Source organism: Grammomys surdaster, unplaced genomic scaffold, assembly GCF_004785775.1.
Source record: "Grammomys surdaster isolate TR1022 unplaced genomic scaffold, NIH_TR_1.0 150, whole genome shotgun sequence".
In the NCBI taxonomy this organism is placed as follows: Eukaryota; Metazoa; Chordata; class Mammalia; order Rodentia; family Muridae; genus Grammomys; species Grammomys surdaster.
Genome location: NW_021604608.1, coordinates 9,941,167 through 9,951,198, shown reverse-complemented (window position 1 = coordinate 9,951,198; position 10,032 = coordinate 9,941,167).

Below are 10,032 nucleotides of genomic sequence, written 5' to 3'. Positions count from 1 at the left end.
TTTGACATTAACAGAAGCTATTAGCTCACCTGCTTGAAATTCCTTTCAAGATCTAATAGCTGAGACTTGCTCAGTGTCACTCTGAGAGATCCCTGACATTACAGTTTCAAACTGACTCTGATTTAGTCATTGAATGAGATCCAATGAAGGACTAACATTTAGAAAGATATTGAGTTGACTCATATTAGGGAGGATGCTTGATTAAAATAACCAGTAACTGATCAGATGTAGGGATGAGAAACCTCATATGTTGGAGACAGCTTTTACTTGAACTGTATTTGAGGAACACTGTTGAATAAAATTAACATAAAGCTAAAACTCAAAAGTTAACTAAAATATATTACTTTCATTCCTTTTATTTGCAGGTACTTAAAAAAACAGAATATGTTAGAGTATTTAAAACAATGTAAAAGTCTATGCCCATAACACAGGTCTCCATTTGAAAACAGAAAAAAAAAATCATGCAGCACAGAGACCATAATCGTGAGGTACTTTACAATCATTGTGGCCAAGTTGGAACTATATGAAAGGGAAGATGAGGTTCATCTGTAGCTAATATTCTTCCTTCAGCAATGGTGAAATTTCTCAGCAGTAGCTTGAGTGACTTCCCTAGAAGAGCTCACATTCAAGAACGCTTTAAAAAGCATCATCCTATAACTGCAGATGGGAAGCCTGTAGCCATAGCAGTTAAGGGATCATCGCACCAAGACAGGGAAAGCCACATGAAGCCATTACAAATTATTTGCACATTTTAGAAAGAAAGCCAGACAGGTTACAAAGCATTCTGTGCATTACCCGGTTCACATAACTCTGGTCATGTTGCCCCCTGCTTATGAAAAGTTTATTCAACTGAGTACTTGAGGAGTTACTGTTTGTAAGGAACTGCTCTAGAATTTTGCATTGAAAAAAGAAAAGGAAAGAAGAGAAAAGAAGAGAAGAGAAGAGAAGAGAAGAGAAGAGAAGAGAAGAGAAGAGACCATCAATCACAAATTCATATGGACCTGATGTCTAAACTGGACAAATGAAAAATAAATAGGAGTGATAGATTTCTTCAGAGAAGGAAGGATTAATGACCAAGCTCATTCCTTACTGATGGAGGTAGGAGTATGCATTTAATTTTAGACATGGAGTCAATGGAATTCAGGATTAACTAAATTGTTGTGAAGGGATACTTCTAGAGAAGATTGGCATATGAGTTCCTAGACTCAGCATGGAAGGTCCACTCTTAATGTAGGCAGCTATATCCAATGTGCTAGGCGCCTGGGTAAAACAAGACAGAGAGAATGCTCACTTGCTATATCCTACATAGAACTGAGATGCTTGAGGTAGGTTTGTTTGTTGGTTGGTTTGTTTAATCACCTGCCCTTGGGCGTCAAATTCCTTGTTCTGTTGACTTTCAACTTCAGGTGCTTTTAACAGTGACCTCTTGGAATTTCAAACTTTCAGCCTCAGACTGGAAGTTAAAAAAAAAAAAATGAATTCTCTAATTGTGAATCTTTTGGATTTGGAACAAAACATGTTAGTTTCCCAAAAAATCCAGCTGGCTTTCAAGGGATTATTCATTCCCCTAGTCACATGAGGCAATTTTCCTAATAAATCCATTCTCATTTTTTGATCCCTACCTACCTAGTCATTGACCTTCTTGGTTCTATAATTCTAGAGAATCTTTGCCAATGCAGAGCTTCAAAGGGAAGGCAAAGAGTGTATGAAGAGGAGGAGGAGGAGGAGGAGGAGGAGGAGGAGGAGGAGGAGGAGGAGGAGGAGAAGGAGAAGGAGAAGGAGAAGGAGAAGGAGAAGGAGAAGAAGAAGAAGAAGAAGAAGAAGAAGAAGAAGAAGAAGAAGAAGAAGAAGAAGAAGAAGAAGAGAAATAATAATTTAAAAAATCAAATGGTTCTAAAGTGTCTAATGATGGGGTGGGGTGGAGTGGAGTGGAGTGGAGCCAGGACTGGGCACCATGTCTGTTACTCAGGATGCTGACCATACAGACTCTAGACAACCAGGCAAAGGAAGGATAAATCTGAAAGTAAAACAGGAAATAAAGTAAAATTGAGAGACAATCATACATTAGAAGTGATGTTCACTTCTATCCTGTGGGTGAGAAAAGTAGGCAGTATGGGAGCAAATGGACTATCCAAAGCTTTGTTGAGGCTTCTGAGAAGACAGCAGGAGAGGGATCAAAGCATCCAGGCAGCAGATGAAACAACAGAAAAAGGCGCATTTTCAATCAAACCACAAGGAATTGTTCCAATTCTGAAACACTCAAACACAAAGCAGACAAAAGACTAATCTGGGAATCAACTAATGGTAGCAGGGTGAGGGGTGGGGTGTGTGTGTCTAGGTGTTCACTGCAGCTCCTGTCCAAAATTTCAACAGCAGCTGGGAGAAGTTTGAGCTTGTTACTTCTGTGGATTATAAAAAAAAAAAGTTTGAGGATAAAGAGTCTCTCTAGGCAGTAAGGAGAAACTTGAAAATATAAACACAAGAAATGAAAATAGGGGGTACCAATAAAGCAAATTTGAAAATCCTCCAGTGGACTCAAATATCTCAAGAAGTCACCTCTTGATCTTGCCTTCTTGCTCCTGATCTCGCCTCATTCCCTTCCCCCATCCACATGCTCATGGCCAGCCTCTACTTCTCTATTCCTCCTCCTCCTCCTCCTCCTCCTCCTCCTCCTCCTCCTCCTCCTCCTCCTTCTTCTTCTCTCTCTCTCTCTCTCTCTCTCTCTCTCTCTCTCTCTCTCTCTCTCTGCCCCTCTCTCTACCCTCTCAACTTCCCTCCCCATGCTCTGAATAAACTCTTTTCTAATACAGGAGACTAAGAATAGGAATAGGAATAGGAATAGGAATAGGAATAGGAATAGGAATAGGAGGAGGAGGAGGAGGAGGAGGAGGAGCGGGAAGTAGTCACATTGCAAGGCAGAACTTGAGGTGCACTGATGGGTCCTCCACCTGCCATCTCATGTGTCTAGTACTAAAATGAACTAATATATTTAGTAAAAGACCTGAAGATCCTAAGTTTCAGACACCGGACAACTTGGAAAGATGAATCAAGATTATGATAAGAAGTAAGGAAGGCAATTTTCTCTCTGGGTTTTGTTGTAATTTTGTCTGTTTTTGTGTGTGTGTAGTTAATAGTAATAATTTGAACTATGTACTGTATTACGAATATTATACTTTCTTGTAATAATTTTGGCAACTGAATTCATCTCTGTTGTGGGTATGATGTCAGTACCATAAAAATTTGTGGACTATTCATCTGTCATTTTTTTTTTTAATTCAAAGCATATGAGCCAAAGATTTGAAATCTTTCCAGATACAAGGTGGCTCAACTCCCCTTGGATTTTGACTAGTACCGAACAGAGGAAAATGAAGATTAAATAAAAAGTTAAAAATAAAACCTTAAACTATAGTTTCTTTGGGTTTTCTTTAATTTTAAATTAAAATGCTATAGGCATTTAAAGATTGGACTTGAATTTATTACTTAAATTAAATGTAAAAATAACTATGTTTTTGTTAGAATTTACATTTACTACGACATCAGAATTTTACTACTGGGGATAATTGTTTGCTTCCATTTTGAGCATCTCCATATCCCTTCCACACTTCTTTGTAACATTCCAAAATTTCACAATGAAACCATTATTTTGCTGGATCTCCCTACTTTCAAAGCTAAGGAGAACACTATTCAACATCAAGCAATGTTTTCCAAACTACACATTAACTGTAAGAAACAGTTCAAAACACAATTTGTCTGATATATAAAACCATGTGCTGTTCCCACATTGAATCCCTCAGAATTCTCCCTTATCTTTCCCTCCAGATGGCAACAATGACCTCTTTTGTCATCTTTCTAGTTATATCATGCTAACTAATATTCAATAAGCACCACAGGTTTTTAGCTTCTTAAGCCATTCCATACACTTCTGTATTTTAGCTGGGAATTATCTGAGCCTGTCTTCTAGCTACATACCTGCCCTGGTCTTGTTTTTTACCACAGGAGCCCTCTATAATCCTTCCAGATTCCCTACATGGCTCTCAGCAGAATGGTTCATGGTGGCATAGAGTGACTTTAAGAATCTGTACTTAACTAGCATCTGTTCAGAGTGTCTCAAAACTCTGCACTGTAGAGTTCTAGGTAGTGTTGGTTAAAGGTTTTAGAAGAGGCTTTTTTTTCCAGTTTTCAGCACACTAATGAAAGACTCAAATGTTTCTTCTCAGTAGATGCAGTTCTTAAAGGTGTATTCAAGAGCTGGCTTTACCTGTAGACTTATGGGAATACTGAAACTTTCTTCTCTGTGCTATCTGACAACACAGAGTGTCAACATTGATGCCTGAGGGATTGAGTACTCCTTTCCAGCTTTACTTATCAACTCATTTCCAGAGAGATGGAAGCCTGAGATCTTTGACAAACATCTGTATCTTTTCAACAGTTACCTTAAAAGGCATCGCCCTTGTTTAATAACCTGTCCAGACTTTCAAGTTTCAAATAGATATTGTCATGTTTATTGGTCATTTAAGTTAACCTATGAGTTCTGGGTTTACTTCTGCAACAATATTTCATTGCATATCTTTCTAGGGTAGTATCCGGTTTTTCAACATATGTATGAATATATAATCTATCCAAAATAGGAAATTAAAAGGCACTGTAGCAACAACAAAAGTAATTCCAATTAAAATAGAGCCAAGTTATATCAATAGACACATATCCAAGGAAGAAATTCAAATGCCCAAGAACGTTATGTGAAAGGCTGAGAGACAAATATGGTTTGCTTCCAGTGCAATTTCCTGTATTCATTAAATACGTCTAATATAGAAAACATCCAAGAAGTGCAGTCATGAGAAAAGCCTGCTGTCCTGAAAGAGTTAACGTAGCTCTCGGAGCACTTGTGTTTCCAGCATGACTGGAACACTGAACAGACTCTGCTTTGGTCTTGTGGATGCTGTCGTTTAGATAATCTCTTCACACATTTGTGAAATACAGGACACAGCACGAAACACAGTTTGTCAAATTGTGTTCATTTGTAAGAAAGCAGTCCTGATGTTAGAACTCACTCCTAAAGTTCCTCTCCTGTCATTTCTGAGACTTCAAGACAGTCTCAAGACCAAATGCTGTCACTTTTGTGGGATGCTGCACCAGCCACTGGTGATAAATCATACTTGTAACCAACTGCTTGAGGTGCATTTACTCACAGATGATACACATTTTATAATTCATGGCAAGCTTTACAGCTTTTCTGAATTGAACTAGGTCACAGAGAACTCTTAGAGTTTCAAAGCTCTGTGTTTTTCTTCCCTATCAGGAAATCTTGTTATTTTTAGCACTGGAAGAAACTTTGGGGATGATGCCATGAAGTCCCTTCATTTTATAGATTAGTGTCTGAGGCCTGGGAAGGTTAATTGATTTTCCCTAAGTCCCACAGCTAGTTAGTGGAAGCACCAATCCAAATGCCTCTTCATCGTGTCTGTAAGACTTCCTTTCTGCTCTACCAGAGTATGCAAACCAGACGTCTGAAGTGCATTATTAAAAGATCATCTGCCCTACCCTTACTGGCTAGGTCAGCAATAAGATTATTAATTTTTTATCTCAGCCAGAGCTTTTATAAACTAGGAGATTTTCATCTGTCAGACTTAGTCTGGGATAAGTATGCGAGAGGAAGTCATGCGCAGACAGCAGGCATGGACTCACACACCGAAAGGGGTTTGCTGGACAGACTATGCTCCAATCTACGGCCCAAATCTTCTGATATTAAAAAAGCATTTCATCTTTTCAGTCAACGCTTCCATGAATCAAGAAAGCCAGCACATGGGCAGCCTGGTCAGAACCTGAATAGCTCACTCCGGGAGGTACCTACACTCTGACATCTGCGTAACTGCCAAATGAATTTGCCATATGATAATGAATACAAAATGAATTAATAATGATATGTGAATCAGGAATACAATTTACAGTTCCTCAGACAAAATAGTGTTGTTTAAGCATGCACCTGCACTAGCTACCTCCTTTAGGCCTCTGCCTAGAAGCTCCCGGTTGTCTTCTGGCACACCACCGCCATCTACTGTCCTTCATTAGGATGGCAGCCTTTCTCAAAGCCAGCTTCATCAATTTCTGTCTTTTCTTATTGTTATCACCAAATATATGTGCAAAATTCGTTTGTGGTTTACAAGTCGTTTTCTGCTCCAGAGTAAGAATCCTTCTTCTTTCAGTTAATTTTTTTGAAAATAACTAAAATTCCTCCAGGGCAATAATACTTGACAGATTATTCAATCACACCAGGCAATCCAAACACTGTATAATCCCATCTTTAATTCAAAGTAGTTCTCCTCTATTTAAAAAAACATATAGTAACAATACATACATTTTCCTCTTTCCACTTTTAACTATAAGTTTTTTTTATTGAAGTCTACCAGTTCATCAAACATTCTGAAGCTTTCTATAGATGCCCCCACACTGAATTGCACATTTCTAAACATCTCAGGAACAGCCCTAGCCTCCTAAGTTCTGTTGGCTTTAGTCTATCCACTCCGCTGTGGATATTTGCTGTTTGTTATGCACTGCATTGCCTAGGCTCACAGCATCCAGTCTTTACTTCGGTGTGCCTGCATTGCTCATATTTGGAGCTAGAGAATACTAAGAGCATTGAATTTTTGAGATCAGGCTGCTCTCACCATGGAGGAAAAAATAAAACATAGGGAGAGTGAATTACAAGAGAAGGCAGGAAGGAAGGCGTGTGGAAATTCAGGTCAGACATGACTGCAGTTTCCTCTAGCCCAGAAGTGAGAAGATGGTGTGGAGTCAGGTTTGTGAAACTTAAGCAGGGCTAATAAGTATTTCTGAGCATATGAGGCAAGAGAAAGGAAGAAGATACAGAGATAGCATTTGAGTTTCATTCTGCAATGCTGATTTAGACAGAAAGACAGAAGTTGTGTTTTAGGCATGTTGGATTTCAAAATTTCTACCTGATAATCAAATAGAAATGTCTAGCAATAGGCCTCTTGTTAACACACTGATTCCCTTCCTTTCCCATAGTGTCCTGTCCAGAAACACTATAAACTGTGGTGTTCTGCCTTCATTATCCTTAGGATTAGAAAGATAAATGTTTATCTAAGATCAAGCTAAAGAGAAGCCTAAATAAAAGGCAAAAAGGCTAACTAAAAGACTGAAGTATCTCTACTTTTGTGTAAAAAAGTTTAGGAAAACAATAAGACTATTCATTCAGCACTAGATTTCATCAGAAAGCAAATATAAGTACTGTTATAAGCAAATGCTTCTGATATCTCTGGACACAGTTTATACTTCATGTGCTCAGATTGGGCAGACAGTGCCCAAATGAAAGGGAGGTGACTATAGTATTTTTATAGTTCCTGTACAGTGTGCAACATCAAACATCACATTTCTAAGCCCTTCACCCTCACTCTAACTCCCAAATTCACTGATGTGCACAACTACAACTGACTGTAAATATCTTCACAACTCTTTAAGTTGACTATCCCAGTCTAACCCTCTTACTGTGTGATGGATAATAACAACGTTGGACCATGGATTTCTTTATAACCAACCATGTTGGACAAACTTGTTTCACTTTTGTTTTCTGATTACGGTTTACACAATCATGACATCTTTAAAGGATTTGCTAAGATTTAGGAAGAAGGAGTGTTGTTGACAAGTAACCATCTCCACGCCCCCCCCAAAAAAAAACGAGTTTGGTAATATCTAGCAGAAAAGGAAAATAAAAATCCTGAAAGAATATCTTCAAAAGCAACATTAAGCATGGGTTATGCATGTCCACGCTTGATTCCTTCTGATCAGATACATCTGTTTGCATTTTCAAACCTGATGTTGAGTTGAAACTGGAGAAGTGTGGATGTCGCTTTGAGTCACCACATATTATTCAAATTTGTCCACAGCAGTGTATACAAAAGCCTGATGATGCCTCTTGTCTGTTCATTTGAACAGATGTATTTACAAATAAGAAAGGTAAGCTGAAATAAACTTTCATGTCCACAAATTTTGGTTAATAATATGGCATGAGTAGAAAATGCTTTTAATTTTAGTACAACACCTATTAATGGTGTTGGCTTAATTACATACATACTGATACAATACCTTTTCTGTCACAATTAAAGTCTCACCTCCTCCCCAGCGACTTCACGGAGACATTGTTCATTCTGTCTAAACTCTATGACACCTGTCTGTCATCCTTGCTTCTTCAGATCATGCCAAAAGTTTCATGTTTTTCTCTTCTTTCAGACAAATGGGACTGTTCAACAGTGCTTCTTCATAGAAAAGGAAGAAAAGAGCTTAATAATTTAAGAAAACCTTTACTATGTCAAAGTCATTCAGTTCAATCACTGCATTTCACAGTACTGATAAAAGCTTATCCTATGCAATAGATACTCTGTGTGATTCTTAGAATTTTTCTATTTTTTTCTAATTCTACAAAATTCTTTAGAATTTTTCTAAATTTTAAACTAATAAAAATTTTCCCAATTTTTTTTTTAGTTTATCATGAGTGTGAGTGTGCACACACATCCATGTATGTTTGGGTACGTTCCTCTTGTTTTGGCACCATGGATAGTCTTTACCTGAAATGGTATCTCATGATCCAGCTTTTAGGCATTTTTATCCTTAATGAATTTAGCTACAGATTGGGCACAAGTGCAGGTGTCTCTGCAAACACCATAGCCAGCAGAGTGTCAAGAAATGCAATGCAAGAAGGCAGGTCAGTTAAACAAGACTCAATAGCCAGTTTTGGTTCAAGCTATCATAATCTGACCTATAGTAGTTTATTTTAATCATATTTATGCACAGCATAATTTGAGAAATGGTTTTCTGGTGATAATAACTCAATCCTGTGTGTAAAACAGTGCTCAAGATAAGAATATATTGAAACCCTTTTTTTAAGCACAAGTGTCATCTTCCATAAAGATAGGTTCTATAGATTAACTGAGAAAACAGGCTGGGAGAGGATAGCACTGTAGACTGCCTGAGACAAGCCAGATCAAGATAAGGGTCTGGTGGAGGATTGTAGTGAGAATTTTGGTTTCTTTAAAATTCCAGTTGTGTTATGTGACTACATTTTTGTTTTAATCTCAGATGTAGGATATGAGACAGCTTTAGTTTGTCCACAGCTGCTAACTATGATTGTCTCTGGCTCTAGGATGGGCATGATTTTTGCCAGCTGCTGACAGTTTACATTTGGAATTCTGGGAACACTTCAGAGAGTATAAATGCCATAGCCTGGAAGAGGGGCCAGAAGGTTCTCAGAGAAGAAGGGTCCTGCTCCCCCTGCTGCTCCTGGTTGCTGTTGTGGCAGTTTGAATAGAAGTTGGATATATCCTCACTTACAAAGAAGTGGATTGTCTAAGGGACCCAATGCCCCTAATCAGCAGGAAGTACTATATTTTGTTGGCTGATAGAGGTCTCTTCCCCTTTTCCCCTCTAACCTTCTTTCTCTCCTACTTAGTGTTGAAGGGTAGAAAGGCTTAGGGTGAAAAAAGGGTTGGGTGGGAGGTAGAGATATAAAAACCCATAATATAGCTTAAAAATAATATGCCAACAGAGGATCCCTTGTGGTCTGGCCATACAGTGCAAAGGTCACCAGGCTATTAACCACCAATGCTCTAAGCCTTCTGGAAAGAAACAGATTATATATCCCTCCCTTGGAAAAGACAACCTTGTGTGTTTAGAATTCTTTGAGCTTATCTGTGATCACAAGGGTCTACAAACCCCTGACATATTCACACTTAAATCATCGTTCAGAAATGAAACATTAGAGGTGAATACTTGCAAGGGAAGAGGTCTTCTGAACCATGCAATATTATAATTTATAATGCAAGATTATACACCAGTTACTAATTCAATTTGAAATTTTCTAAGCCATACTTAAGGCTGAATAATATATGATTTCTAATTGAATAATGTTCTAAGTATCATTTAATCTTAACTTTACCAATGTCTGCATATATATCTGTGAAACAAATTGTGGATGATTCCAGCAAGCTTCTTCAACATACAAATGCGAATATATAATTC